Genomic DNA, 15,839 nt, shown 5'->3' with positions numbered 1-15,839 from the left:
CACTTGTTCTAACCACCTGCATTCCTACCTTGCCAACGCAGACACATTTAGTTCTCTTAAAGCAAACATTTCAAATGAGACACTGCAGATGGGAGAAATCACGAGGCAGCCAGAGCTCTGCAGTACAGGTTGGATCAGTCACTGTGTACTCACCACTCTGCAGCAGAAGGACCATGACTGTGTCATGCAAGACAGCTGGTCAATACCACAGCAAAACTGGAAACAGGATTCTTCCCATTCTGCAAATTAAAGCTCTGCTCATATCTAAACAGAACAATGTTTGTAAGAAAGCAGCACAATTTCTATTCCCAGCCATTGGCTCTTCTGCACATGATCCTCTAAATCTTTTGTGGAGTTAGGGTTAAGTAATTAAGTCATTTGCAAGGACTTGCAGGATGTTCCAATTTCTTTTGGAAGATCCAAAACACGAAGATGGCTTTGAAATGCTCATGTCTAAGCTGTTTATTTCCATAAGAAACGAATTTTCATTAAAATGTTATTTTCTTTCTAGTAACTGCATAAAACCCCCCAAGAGTGTAACGTACCCTCAAGAGGGCAGCATGGTACTTGAAAATTCACCTTACAAAGGGAATAATGCCTTGGCCTAAGAGCAGGCTCTAATGAGAGCATGGAATTAATGTTGTTATAAACATTAATGATAGAAAAATTAGGCAAAAAAGAAGGTAAGTCTATGGCAGGGCCATTAGCTCACCTGTCCATTGCTGCTGTTCATGCAGCACCACAGGGATTACAGCAGCAGCTGATGCAGCACTGCAGTTTCCAGGCCAGTTCTTGCTTAACCAATCCCAACTGTGAGCAGTCAGTTCAAAGCTGTGGTGGCATTGTGTGCAGGGCAAGGAACAGCCAAGCTCCGTGATAATGACATTTGTGCCTGTGACTGGTAATAACTCTGTTCATGCTTTCCAAGGCACAGAGAAATGAAGGATTAAAGGAATGTTGACTACAAGGTGATCCCATGAGTAACTGAGTATGGTTGAGTTTCATGGCACTGCATCATTTTATCCTTCCATAAAAGCATTGTTTCATCACAGAAGACCTTTTCCCCCTCTCTCCTTATATAAAAATTCCAGTGAGGATCTATTCTTCACCAATTCATATCCTCTGATTCTTGTATCAACATTATCAGCTAGCCCTTACACTGCTTATGTTTTGTTTAATTGTTGTTTCTGGCTTTCCCACTATGAAAAAAATCTCCCAATTCCTCGACCATGACCATTTTAGTCATGTAAATCTTGCCTGAGCAAAGATAACAACTGCATTCCAGTTGAACAATCCCTGTCACTGTCCTTAATATTTCTTCAAGTATTTCTACTGGAAATTCCTCATGTCACCACATGTGCTTTTTTGAGCATGGATGGCTTAGGGATGGTAATGGTTGCATGTATTTGGAAGGTTTGGAGAAGGAACAAACTTGGGAGTTAACTGCAGGTCCAGGCTCAGATTTTGCCATCACAGGCCAGGACAAACAAGATTGTATCTCCCATACCTCATTTGGAGTGATGATAATTTCTACCATGCTATTACTAACTGGTACCACAGCTATAAAATTATATAGAAACATAATACCATATATCTTAACTGGATACTTTTCAGCTCACTAAACTAGAGCCTCTGCTGTAATTCCCTCAGTAATGTCCAAGGTCAGATAAGTGCTTTGATACTGGGGTATTACTATATAACCCATAGTTATTATCATATTATCATGTAACCCATATAATATTATCATATAACCCATATCATTATCTCTAATAATAGAGATTAACAAAGATTCTGTAGGATTCTGTTTCTTAAGTGCTTTGATACTGGTATATCACTATGTAACCCATAGCATGTCATGTATTAGGAGAATTTCTTTACCCAGTTGAATTTTCCAAACCAAAACTTCTCTTATTCCAGAAGAATGCTTACTTGAATTATTCCTTAAATTGGTGTGATTAATTTCATCATAAATCCTGTGTACTAAGGAGAAAATTTCTAACAGCATTTCTATAACTACTGCTACTTAACACCCTTCTACCACCCAAATGTAGTGCATTGCAAAATAAAAATTAATTTCTTCCTGATTTTCTGCAGTGTTTTTTTTTGTTGTTATTTTTGGGTTAGTTTCTGAGAAAGCATTTGACCTGAAACACAAAGAACTACTCCTGTCATCAGTCAAGTGCCCAGTGATTGCACAATGGAGTAATCAGCAACATTTTTCATATAGTCAGGATATTATACATGACACCCATCCCAAATGCATCAAATCTTCCCAGATTATTTGTGCTCAGCATGGTGAGCAGGGAATTATCTATAGGCAGGGAATTATCTACGGGCTGACCAAGCCACCCCAGATGGGGGACATTGAGATGGCATCAAACCCCTGCAGTTCTGGCTCAGCAGGAGCTGGGCAAGGGCTAAACCCCTCCCAGAGAGCAGTGCCTGCTCCTGTGTGCATCCCCACCTGGGGTGAGCTGGGCTTGCTGCCCTGCCAGCCTCAGTCCTGCTACACACAACATTTTTGTGCTCTGGGGGAGATGAGCAGTGCTACAGGGGAAGAGGAGCTGACCCCACACTCATTGGTCTTGTGCTCACATCTAGCAACCGATTTTCCCTCTCCCTGAGAACATGAAATAACACCCTGTGAAACAATACAACATCCACAGCATCTGGCATTGCACAGCAGCCTAAACAGGGAACATTTCATCCAGTCCTTGGCTCAGGAGCTCGGTGAGGCTGGATATCAATTCCAGCTATCTTGACACACAGAGAGCTCGAGAAAACACAGAATTTGAGCAAGGACTCAAGGTGAAAGACATTCTATCTTGTGCATGTGGTGCAGTTCAGCACCTAACACAGTTAACACAAAGGAAAATGCAATAATAAGTTCCTTTCTCCTGTTCCTTATTCACCAGACTGTTTGCAGGCTCATTTCATCTCAGAATCTATCATTACTTCTTCTCAAAGTAAGAATTTGTCCTGCTCTCCTAAAGTTTATTCTGGAAAGCTGTTGTAAGACTTCTGCATTTCAAATAATAATCCAATTAGATACTCTTTATTTTATAAGGTTTCTACATATTTAATGAGTGATTTGATGAGAAATAAAGTGAGTACTAAAAAGATTTAAGAATGAATCACCTTAGAGCTGAAAAAAGTTAAAAGAAACCTGACTTAAAAAAGGAACAATGTTTTCATGACTAACTTACACAAGTGGGCTCTGCAATTCTGGGAATTTATAGGAAGCCCTTCTACATGCCTGGATCACTCATTCATTCTGGTACTATTTAATGCTCCTGCTTCTTGTAATGTATGGACTGTGCAGATGTCAAGAGCCTTGTTGACATTTAGCTGGCTCAGATTCTGATTCAGAGATCAGTTTCCTTGCAGGGAAGGATGAGCACACTCCCATCTATAGATTAGTTCTCACAGCTTTTTTATCTAGTTGAGAAAGGAAAAGAGAAAAAGTGACAGACTGTGACTTTTCAGAATAAATCCCTAACTCAGACCTGTAACACTAGAACAACTCTTTTGATATGGCTCCATGCAGGTGTGGAAATTTCAGCTGGAAAAGATTCTTTTTTTAGCTGATCTCTGTGTTTCATTGTCCCATGTACACAGCATTATTCAGTTACACAAGGGAGGCAAAACCTGTGCCATTTGCATATGTGCAGTTAGGTTATGGCAATGAAAAACCATGAGGGTGGCATTACTCAGTACCAGGCACTGCCATCATTTATCCTGCTGAGAAGCTGCATACCATGAGCTTAGTCCTACACTCCTCTCACTCCTGAGTCAGATTCAGCATGTAACCATTTTTTTGTTTTGCCACTTGCCAGGCGGCAAAGCTTAAAACTGTATCCTCTGGAAAGAAATGGCAGAAAGGTACAGCTCAGTCATCTTTCCCTCCATCCCCAAACATGTGCTGTAGTGAGGTCACTGTTTCCTGACTGGAGACACTCTCAGCCTTCCCAGCTGCAGAACACAAAGCTCCTTCTCCTCAGCATGTGCTGCCCCAAACCTGCACTGGAAGTAGAGCAAAGCCAAACCAGCCCCTTGTTTTCATGCTTCAATCCAAGTGCCTGGACTCTGCATCCATCTGCCCCCATCCTGCTCCCAACCCCAAGTTCTACATGACTGGAATCTTCCCTTTCCTGGCAGTTAGCAGGTTTTACACTGCATTATTTATTACCTTGAGAAAAGTCAAAGGATCTTCACTGAAAAACATTAAGTAAGCCAGCAACAAACAGCAAAAAAAAAAAAAAAATTCTACACTTAAAGCAGATATGACTTCCTTTATATATACATATATATATATATTCTGATATGAGAGCTCGGCTAAGTAGTTTAGTGGTGCCTACTGACTTTTGTTAAAGTCTTGTTGGTATTATTATTGGATAAAATAAAAACAGAAGGTTTCTACATGATGAAAAAGACCTCAGGCTGGAGTGTGAAAGAGATAATCAATGGTTTTTGCACTCTGTCCTCCAAATACTGAAAGGAACATGTCAGCCCAAAATATTCCAATTGGGAGAGCACATTGGAAAAGAAGATGGAGAAGATGGAGAAAAGTAGGCTCTGAAAGAAAGATCATAGGGGAAAAAAACCCAGATTAACAAAAATTCTGTAGGAGTCCTGTTTCTTAACATGTGTTAAGATTTCTATCATCACTGATGTTAATAATTGACATGAAGTACATGGGAGTTAGATAACAGCAGGAACGTTCAGGCCAGGAGTATTTTCATTTTCCAGTGGTGTGAGGCACTGGGTAATGGGGAAATGCACAACCATGTCAGAGATGATCTTCACTGAATTAAACCTTGAGGAACTTTATTCTGTCTAGAAAAAGATTCCTGCTTGTGTCATGCAACAGGATGTGTTCCTCAGAGGACTAAAAAGAACAGGAAGTTAATTTTGTGTTCATGAAAGTGAGGAATTAATAGCAAAGCCTTAAGTCAGTTATAAGCTGCATGGGTATTGTGCAAGCCTCATCACACAGCACTGCCATCTCACCCCAATTTATGATCTGGAACACAGCAACTTTTACAGCTTTTAGCTGGAACTGCAAGTTGTACCAAAAGCATACAATGATTTTATAAATACAAGGGAAAGAGATAAAAGCTCCAAATTCCTTTTGCTCCTTCACCTAGCTCAAGTACAAGCTGGACACATTCTGATGACACACTGCACCTCCAGACTCTGCAGATCACACTGCTGCTGAGTTCAGGGTTTAAATACAGTCACTCCAACTTCTCTGAACTCAGAATGTATGTTGAGGCCAAGATGAGCTTTCTAGTACAAGCAAGTTCAAATAAATGACTAGGATCATCCTGAGCATGGGTGATGCCTCAATAGGCTTCCTAGAACAGAGGCTAGGCAGTGCAAAAGGAATAAAGTAGGGATTTATTAAAAGGCCTTCAAAGGATGCATCTTGGGCAGTGCAAGAGCCTGGCTGTGACTACACCCAAGATGGATGATGGGTCATGAGTTTTCATACTTTTATAAGTTTTGGTCCATTTAAATATTGGGGTTAATTGTCCAATTACAGCTTCAGGTTATGAAGTCCCATCCTCCCAGATTGTTCTGCTCAGTTTGCTGTTGTTTGCACTTTTTGGGCCTGAAGCTGCAATAGTGTCCTTGGTCCTGGGGCTGGAAAAGGATTGTTTTGTCTGACTGAACTGTGAGAAGAACTTGCTAACACTTTTTGTTAGCAAGTTCTCCTCACAGTTCAGAGTTATATACCAATGCAGTACAGAATCTGAAAAATATGAAATCTAAAACTTAAGGCATCATGGGCATGAGCGGTGTGATTGTGTGGGCAGGCCATATTTTAATTTTCACTATCGTATCTGATAAGAGTCCTCAGAGGGTGCCAGAAAATCCCAGCCCATGGGGTCAGTGTCCTCTGAGTGCAGCTTTCCAGCCCCCAGAATTCACCACAGAGAGGGAAATCAGGCTTTTGCTTATCTTTACCCTGCCAGAGTCCCTGCTTCCTAGTTCACACCACCAAAAGCAAGCTCAAACCAGAGGTGAATCTACTTCATGATACAACACACTGCTATCGCTGTTATTTGTCCTGTATGTTCTTATCTCACAGTTTGCAATTAATCACCACCCTGGAAATCAAACACTAAGCTATTTGTACATTCTCTTTGAAAATACATTTCAATTTCCTTTTACTTGAACTGCCCTGTCCTTTGCCACACCTGCTGAGTGCATCAATCTGCACAGCACACTCTGGATATACCTGAGGAGTCTGATGACTCACAGGAGTCAGAGAGAACATAATCTCTATAGAGAGAGCACAAATCTGAAAAGTGTGATGCAATTACATACAGAGGGATGTGTGTGATCATTAGCAAATAATCACATTTGCATGCTGAAAATAGTTACAGTGTGTTGTGACTGAAGACCAAGTTGTGTTCTTGGAAATAGAAAGTTCTCTTCAGTGCATGACCATGTCAGCCACATGAGCACCAAGTCTGAATTAAACACCAAAATCCTGTGCAGGAAAACTGTAAATCTAATTGCATCTATTTGATAAATGGAAACATTTTTTGATGCATGTTAGCTTAGCCTTTGTGAAATCTGGGTTTATTGTATTCTAAGCTGTTGGGATCTATCTTATTCTCTTCTGTCTGGAGGGATTTTGTACTTTGCAGAGAAGATAATTGGGAGAGGTTGATTTTATGGAAACAGCAGGGCACATGGGCTGGTCTCCTATCTAACATTTACAGGGAAGGTTTCCCTGGTTTCAGCACAGCTCACATATACAGTTGAAGGTACAGCTTATTTCTCAGTACTGTCATTCAGCTTAGAGTACTTGGCTTTAGAACAAATACCCTGGATTCCCAAAGCCATCATTGTCCTAAATCTGTAACTGCAGGGAGGGCTGCCTTACCTCCCTCATGTTTTGTATCTATTGGTTTTACTCCTGAATTATTTGATGAGCTTGTATATATTATTTTTACTCCTGAAATATTTTTGCCACTCTGTGAGGTATTTTCACCATGAATGTATAATTTTGCAAAAATATTCAAAGATGGCTCTGAAGATTGTTATGCTTCAATGTGTCTGAAGAACGGCCACATTAGTGCTTAGAATAGTCTCTGCTCATCTGTTTAAAAGAATCTAATTTCTACATAAAAAATAAAAAAAGTGTCGAGCAACTGGAAATGCTGAAAGCAACACTCCAATCACTGCACATCCTGAGGCTGATTCAGTGAAATTCTTGTCACAGATCAAACTCATGTCCAATCTGAGATCTCTTTGTGTGATCCCTCTCAAGTGAAAATAAGGTTAAAAATAAAGTTATCCATTGTATTTCAGTCTTCTTTGTTGTGAGCGAGCTAAAAAGGCACACATTTACAGCCTCACTTTTATGCATTACTTATATTAACTTGGTGTGAAATGCCACTTCTGAACCAATAGCTGGCTGAGCTCTGAGTCTGCTGAACTTGTGTTTTGAAAGAAGGAAAATGAACTAATACTTTATTCAAAGTTTTCCTGGCAGTTTGTCTGTCCTGATGATTTAACTGCTATTTACACTGAAACCAACATGCAAGAAGATTGCAGCCTATGACTCCCAAGGGAGCAGCTATGGAATTTTTGCATTCTGCAGAATGTTATGGGTTGGCAACCTCTCCTGTGTGCTACACAGATCACCTCAATCCCCTGTGTTTATCCTATAAACAAGAAAGTGCTCTACACTGTTGTGCTAAAGAAAACAGCTGAAATCTAAAGCAGCTCAGTCCTGTTTAAGCTGTTCCCTGACACACTCCCTACCACACGGGTTTGTTTTCCATTGATTTGCTAATGAAAGCTGGCAGCAAATGCTACACTTCTACTGAGCATATTAATCATTGAAAGAAAACAGTATTTCTTCAGCTTTGGCAATTCCTGCACTCCACGTAAATAAGGCCTCCTGCTTCCCTGTTAACCCTGTACACAATGTAGGATCCCCTAAAGCATTTGGTTTCTTTGCAGTGGTGGATTTCTGCTCTAAGCCTGGATGCCTGCTGTGGAGTCAATTAAGATCTGAAAACATCCACGTGGCTCCTGATTCAGAACTCCACTTGTGGCAAAAAGCACAAACACTGTGTGCCTGGTGCTTGGATGCTTTTGAGAAATAAGAATGCAATCCTGGTGCAGCTGCTCATTTTCTCAGAACAGAGAAAGAGCAACATCAGCTTAACACAACTGATTCCTGTCATCTACAGCTACCTCCAGCACTCCCAGTGTGTGCTGAGTGCCTGTAAGGCACCAGGGAATTCCTCGTGCCACAAATGCCCTTCCTAGGCTCTAGCACAGTCACTTTTCATTTTGTTGTAGGGTAACATGAGAGGGGTCTAAGAGCAGAGCCTACCAGAGACAGAATTAGCTCTCAAACAGGCTTTTTCTTCTCCTCATCCCTAGTTTACGGGTTTTGTTCCTAATGGTTCTCTTGAGGCAACTTTCTCCCTTGAGAACAAGCTACGCTGCACACACTGCCCTGAGAGAAACTGCTTACAGCTTGCTAGTGGACCTGAAAGCTCCAGAAATTTAGTTTCCCTACTAATTTGTGCCATGCAGCACATGGCACTCTGCTTGTGGGGACCTCCCCAGAAGGGAGGATGGCACCGTTCCAGTGAGGCAATGGGTCTTAGTCCAGCATTAATAAATCATCTAACCTCTACAGCAAAGCTGCATTATTGCAAATGATAATCACAGCATTTGTACTGCCATATCCCCACATTCAAGGCTTTGACCAGGTTTGCAAGCATAGAGAATAAACCAGAGAAATGCAGTTCATGCACCTGTGGAGGCACCAATCCAAGGCTGAGGGAGTAATCAAGTACAGGCTATTTAAAAACCACTTCACTGATCAAATAACCCACTATTCACATATAGTTACTTTATCTCCTGTGATGGAAAAAATCCCTGAGGTCGATTAAATGCAGTGGAGACATCGATGATGACTGTAATCATCCCCTTATTTCTATTATTTACACTCCAGCTTACACAGAAGGATGAACCTGCTTGGTGACCAAATCAATTGTGCTGCAGAATTATGGACAATTACTGGTAACAGTTGAGCATAACAAAAGAGGGGAAAGGCAGTCCTTGGTGGGGGGTTTGCATATACTAGACTGCAAATAACAAAGTACCACCAAAATCTCTATCATACAGAATATTTTAGTGTCTTGAATTAGGTATAACTTCTTTTTTTTTGCCCCTCTAAGCCTCACTTTCAAACTGCTCCCTTAAACCAGTCCTAGGAGAAATCATTTGATTGCACATCTTCATTAGTCTCTGGAATGAATTTAATGCAAATTATAATTATAACAGGTAAATGAGTTTTATTCTGGCCTACTTGGGAGCAGTTTTATTCACATTTATTCCCAATTTGGTCTTTGCCTCCTCGAGTACAGTAGCAGAGAATATCCTGGGATGCAGAAGGGCAGCACAGGACAGAGCAGGGCCAGAGGGAACATTGCACTTCCTACTGTACCTGCACAAATTTCAGTTCCTCAGTTTGGACACCTTGGCAACAGAGTTCCTGACAGATGGAAAATGCAGTGCTTGTTAATGATGTGCTTGGTCATTATCTCTTCAGCAGACACTGCATTTTTCAGCATGAAACTGGTGTTTCCTAGTAAGAGCTAGACTAATCCAGCTTGGTGTTTCCCTGAATTTGTGTGCAATCTCCAAATTCATTATTCTTCAAGTTATCTTTTAGTTTTCCTCTGTCCTGCAGGTTCACCCTAAAGGTGCAAGTTTATTATGAACTATATTTATAATATGAAAGACAGTAACAGTTGAAGCCCTTAGAATAAGAATTATTTTGCTTTATTTCTCCTTTTGACATGAGTGTTTTATGATTTGTCTGACTGCAAAGAAAATATCCCTGATTGATCTTGGCAGAATACTTGATCCTCTTACTTTTTATTTCCTGTGGTCTATAGCACAAGAAAATAGTTAGAATAGCTAGAAACCAATTCCTTAACAATTGTTAAACTTATTTTGTCTCATTTCCCACAGAAACCAAGCTGTTCATGGTTTACTCTACTAAAGAAATTCCTTCAAATCAGATCACCAAAAAATCTGTAATTATTTTTCTAAATTGTTAGCTAAAAAGCTCAACTATGCTAGTGGAAAAAGATTAAGAATAACATTTTTGAGGCAATAACCTTTTTTTCTCACCTAAATAGATACAAACTGATGCCAGAGAAGAAACAGCAGACTACAAAGAAAGAAGATGAAATGGAAAAAGGAAAATAAGGCCATCTGTGATGTATTTAATGACCTACCATGACATGCTTATGAGCCTGTGAGCACAGAAGATATATTTTACACACAGGGAACAAATAAATCTATTCTAGCCAACAGAATTTATCCTCAGTCTTTACTTCTGTAATATCACTCTTCAATGCTGTCTCAGCAGTAACACCCAATTTCTGAGTGATATTTAGAAGCAATAGTGCCTTGAACCTTCTGTACCCCAAGGAAACAAATTGAAACATCTCTCAATTTGCAATTAGAACATAGATAGAGTTATTTTTTATGCACAGGATGGTACCAAAGACCCAAATTTCTGCCATTTGCACACACAGAACAATACATTCTCACTTTTCCTGATCCTTTCCCCAAGCATGGACTTCAGAGGGTGCCTGAGTGCAGATGGGTTAAGAGCAATGACTCAGCCTTTCTGCTTTAACTCAAAAAGAAACAAACTTGTAAAAACCATGATTTTTAGTGTATCAGACAAGGTTATCCAAATAGAACACAATAGCTCTGTGATATCACTAAAGCCAATGACACCTAAATAACCAGATAGAGAGGTGAGATCTGTTCTTTGCCAGTTACTCGTTAACTAATCTTCATTAATCATAAAAAATGGTTTTATACCATTCTTGATTCTATAACTGCAATCTCCCAATCAGAGTTTTGCTCAGGTGGCCTTGGTCCAGCTACTATCCCTTCTTTTCTGGTTAAGATATTTTGCAATAGCAACTGATGAGTTGGAGGTTCCAGCTTAGTTTACAGATGAAATCTCTTGTAGTACAATCTCGATGTTTCTGGAGCTTTTTAAACTTTATGAGAAAATTTTTCATTTACCAATTAAGAAATCAAAATGTCTTTTATATACTTACCATCAGAATATTTCAGCAGTTCATTACCTGGGGAAGTATATCTTATAATATTCTCTGGGGCAAATATAAAATGAAAACAAATGTAAAACTAATTAAATATATTTCATTTGTTGCAAGGACTGAAAAACAAAACTGAACAAAGCCAAAAACCAATTTCTACATAAAGCTGTTTCTCTACTTTTCAGACCTAATTCAAAGTAATTTACATCACAGCCAGAATAAACTGAAAAAATATTAATATTAAAAATGCAGGAATCAAAATGGATTGATTCAGTGTTAATCCTGTGACTGCAGTACCATTGTATCAGTAGCCGCCATTCCAATTCTGTGCAAGGTTTCATTCCTTGCAGTTACATGATATTATTCAGAGCAGAAGCTGACTCATTAACATAATTGACTTGTATCAATCACTAATCACCATACTTTAACACTGTTAATGAAGTTACAGTTGTGTGGTGATTTAAATAACACTGTGAGGCACAGCTTTCCTTAGAGCTATTAAGAAAACTGCACTACCAGCTCAATTTTACTCCTCAAACCCAACACCTGAAGTGTAAAAGCCATGATCTTTCCCCCAAAACCCTCCTCTTTGTCAAAAGCAGGAATTCCAGAAGCTCAGCCCCCAGGTTGCTTAAATATCTTTTCTTTGGTGACCACGGCTTTCTGCTGGCTGCTCTTAACCTTGCAGATAGGCACAGATAACACGATGCTTATCTGACAGGCAGGAGGTCTGGCAAGCTGCTGTGCAGACTCAAAAACAAGCAGTCCACTGTGGATTGGCCAGCAGGACACTGGGGAGCATAAAGCTGGCTTGGGCCCTCCCTGTGTCCCACTATATCAAGGTTTAAGCTTCATTGACTCCAGTATAGTGGCTTTAATCAAGATTTTTCATGCCTCAGAGAACAGTACAGCTGCTAAAGCTTCTTTAATAAGGGTTTTATAGCTGGGGAAGCTGAACAGGAATTAGCTGAGAAGAGATGACTTACTTGTGGTCTTATTAAGCAGCAATTTATTATAAGTCAGGCTACAACATTGTTTTGCTCTAACATGAAAGAGGAATGTTGGTTGAAGTGATTTAGTCACGTCCTTGATTTGGTTCCTGTCATTTCCTGCATTTTCTCTTGCAGTATCCTTCAAATTCAGGAATCCCAAAGCACTGTGCTAAGCCTGAGGAGAAACTCCTACATTTCCCATTTCCCATCAGGTCAAGCAGATGCAGCCATCTTCCCAGGGCTCAGTGGCAACATGGCCTTTATAAAGCTTACCTTTAGATTTCATGGCTTTTAAAATCGGAATGAAATGAATTTCCTATTACCTTATTGAGCACATGTTGGCAATGTTAACAGAGTATCCTGATAAAGAAAGCACTGCTATAAGGTAGGTTTTGTAAAAGGGACACAGCTTGGAATTTCAGTGAAGTAGACTGGAGATTCTTCAACAGAATATATTTTACCTTTGCAAACCAGTATTACTGTAGTAGATTTTAAAAAAATCCGTTATTGAAGACCAATTTATCCACTTCTAAGTGGCACATGTCTGGCCTTACCACAATTCTCACAGGATTAGTCCCATAGGAAACACGATCAACATTGAGGTAACACAGCCTATGGGGCATGGGATGGCTCCATGGGCACCTGCTCAAGCAAATAAACCCAGTTGTTCCTCCCACTAGCCAGGACAAGGAGAAGCCCCTGCTGAAGCAGAACAGAGAATTTTTCCAGAATGGGACATTTTCCCTCAGTGGTGGATGACACAAGATTATGCAGAAGAGGCACATCCATGTGTTAAATCTTGAGGCTTCTGGCTCCTGATGGAGAAGGACTGCCAAGCATTTATTTTGTTAGCTTAAAGTAGCTTGATGTTCTCAGCTTTTGACCCTTGGGATTAGGCCCCTGCCAGAGGCACACTGCAGAACAGCAGCAGAGTATTATCCCCTTTTTACCTTCCCTTTCCTACTTTTCCCACACAAAGACAGATCAGGGATCAAGCTAAACAGATTATTTCCTGCTGGCACCCACAGCAAGGTAACAAATCCAACAATTGTACAGCAAATGTGTGCTCTGAAGACTCAGTAGTCTGGAATTGAGGAACTTTGAAGAGGAGTTAGAATGTGTTGAATATATATGATAACCTACATTTCCATCTGCCTCCTGCCTCAGCTCTGAAAGGCTGCTGCTTATCTCCTCTGCACTGACCTCACAGGAGGAGAAGGGATCCTGTGAAATGCATGGAAGTGCAACACCATGTGCCATTCAGCAGAATCTCAGCACCAGGACCTGGAAGTTAATCACAGCTCCTTTTCCCAAGGCAGGATATCTTCTCATGCACCATAGCCACTCTTACTATTTTCTTAGTAAGGGCCCCAAAGCTTCCATTCAGGCCACAAAATTTAAAATCTCACAAAATCTGCCTATAATGAAAGTATATAAATCTTCCACTTGCAAACTTCTCATTAAGACTATTCCCACTGTTAGCAGAATCTACTGTTGGTGAATACTGGGTCAAAAAGCTAATTCCCTTGCAGTCCTTTTAGTGTCTCCTTAATGATTACTGAGAGTCCGGAAATGAGAGCAAAAAGTATTTAATTCTTTATTCAACATGAAATTGTCTTGATTTATACTCTTGAAAAATTAATAAAATGCCTCTGAGACAGTCTATCTCTGCTGCCAGGCTTGCACAAAGTATCTGCTTTATCTGCTGAGCTGTGCAGAACTGTAATAGAGAATAATACTTCTGCTTCCAGTGCTGCATTTACTGTAAATTTCCATTCTTCCAGGAAGGTTCTGACAGACATATTTAGCATCTCAGATCTGACTTCAAGAGTGGAACTTAGCTATTATTTGTTCCACTAATATTTTTGAATAAAGACCTAGTAGTGGAATTTGGTGCAGAGATGGGACCTTTGCAAGAGGCTGGAAAAACCAACCCCTCCTGAGCTCATGGTAAAGGCACCACCCAGATGTTCCTTCTGTACCAGGGTTCCTTTTTCCACAAATCACAGCACCATCCCATGCAGACAACAGGATTTACATTCCTATACAAAGCTTAGTTAGGTGTTGTCAGATTTCCCCAATTCTGCCTGACAAACAGCATCCCAATTATCTCATACTTTGTTACCTGCCACATAGATTTAATTAAAACTAGCCCAACATCTTAGTTATTCTTGGTGATGACACAGATTTGACCAACCATCACAGTTTAAATGGCATCATGATCCTTTACAAGGGTCTCAGGGAGGGAAAAAGGAGAAGGTGCTATTTTCAGCCTTTAAAACTTTATGTGTATTTTCTTGGCAAACCACTCATTTATTGCCCTGCTGTATCCTGTTTCCTTATGATCTTACTTTTCTCTCCTGTGAAACTTGAGTCTGTCCTACCAAAGAGAAACTATGTCAAAACACATCTAGAGTTTAGGAAGGAGATTTACATCCAGGTAATATCAACAAAACTGTGGAAAGTCACCATGTTTCTAATGTTAAAGACATTGAGGAGGTTTAAATGTGTGTTCTTGGAGATGGGAGCTGCTGTTCAAATGTTCCAGTCCTATATTATTGATAATTGTTTTCAGCTTCAGAAACAATCCTTGTTTGCTGACTTTCAAATAACCACTGAGGAAGTTAATCAGCAGCCAGAACAAAACAGCTTCCAGAAGGCAGTGACAGTGAAAAGGAAGTCAATCACAGTTTCTGTAAACTCCTTTTATCCCCATACCTTTATAAAGCCTTAGCCTTTAAAGCTGGAAATACTTTTTGCTACTCTGTCATGACATGGCTGTACTGCTGAGCTAGAATTTCCATGCACAAAAAATGCTAAACAGAGCCAAAATAAAAGAACAATTGGAAAGCAGTTAATGAGCAATGAACTTCTCTTACTTTACTACAAAGCTCTTGAAAAGCTGTCCCTCCACTCGCCCATAAATCCAGATGAACACACAGGCACAATGCACACACAAGTTTAGTCTGTTTGCATGTTCGCAGATCAGTTCAACACAGCACAGTCTTTATCAGTGATATGGTGAAATGTCTTTGTAGACTTGCCTGTGACAAACTTGAGAAGCAGCTGCAATAGAGTTCTGGTGGCCAGCAGGCTTATCTTTCATCTTTTACTTCTGACTAACACAGCAGAGAATCTATTACCTGCATTTTTCAAAGTTGGATCTTTTAAGTGTGATTTTGGGCAGCAAAGATATAAAGCAAATTCTTCTGTCTTTTTCATTCCTCTGAAAAAAACCCCTCTCTCCTTGGAGCTTATCTGAGAGCTTGAAATTGAACTAATGAACATCTCAGGAGAAAACACAAACTGGACAATAAAATGCACATACAAAAGGCTCTGAGCATCCTCACCCTAATGCATAATTCAAAGAAGTTGAAATGAAAAGTTGTTAAACTCTTCCTCACTTACCTGCACTAATAAATATCAACAGACCATGCAACTTTGTTTCAGGTGCACCATCAGATGAGCAAATGTTTCTCTTCCTGTGTGAAGAAGGGATTTCAGAGAAGGCCCCTTGGCCAGCCCAGCAGCACTCAGGGCACCTCAGCTTCAAAAGGCCTTCATGTGTCAGGAAGGTTTCACAACATGCAGTGGTCTCTAAAGAGAAAACAACAAAATATTTAATGTTTGCAATGCCACATAACACTTAATTTCCCAATTTGTATTCAATTTCTGTCGGCAGCCTGCAGTGTATTCATCACCCTCCAGCCCAGGCAAA

General features: G+C 40.1%; 1 long non-coding RNA gene across 1 annotated transcript in view; it reads right to left on the bottom strand.

Annotated features, from left to right (window-relative positions):
* The window catches only part of LOC113459967 (uncharacterized), a 63,460-nt gene that overhangs the window by 26,295 nt on the left and 21,326 nt on the right, over positions 1-15,839 (bottom strand). Inside the window, exon 2 of the long non-coding RNA XR_012582791.1 lies at positions 15,530-15,718. This is a non-coding gene — a long non-coding RNA (uncharacterized LOC113459967). The remainder of the gene's footprint in view (positions 1-15,529; positions 15,719-15,839) is intronic.

This window comes from Zonotrichia albicollis, chromosome 15 (genome assembly GCF_047830755.1).
Source record: "Zonotrichia albicollis isolate bZonAlb1 chromosome 15, bZonAlb1.hap1, whole genome shotgun sequence".
Classification (NCBI taxonomy): Eukaryota; Metazoa; Chordata; class Aves; order Passeriformes; family Passerellidae; genus Zonotrichia; species Zonotrichia albicollis.
Note: the sequence above shows the minus strand (reverse complement) of the source record. Positions and strands in the feature narration are given on the sequence as shown.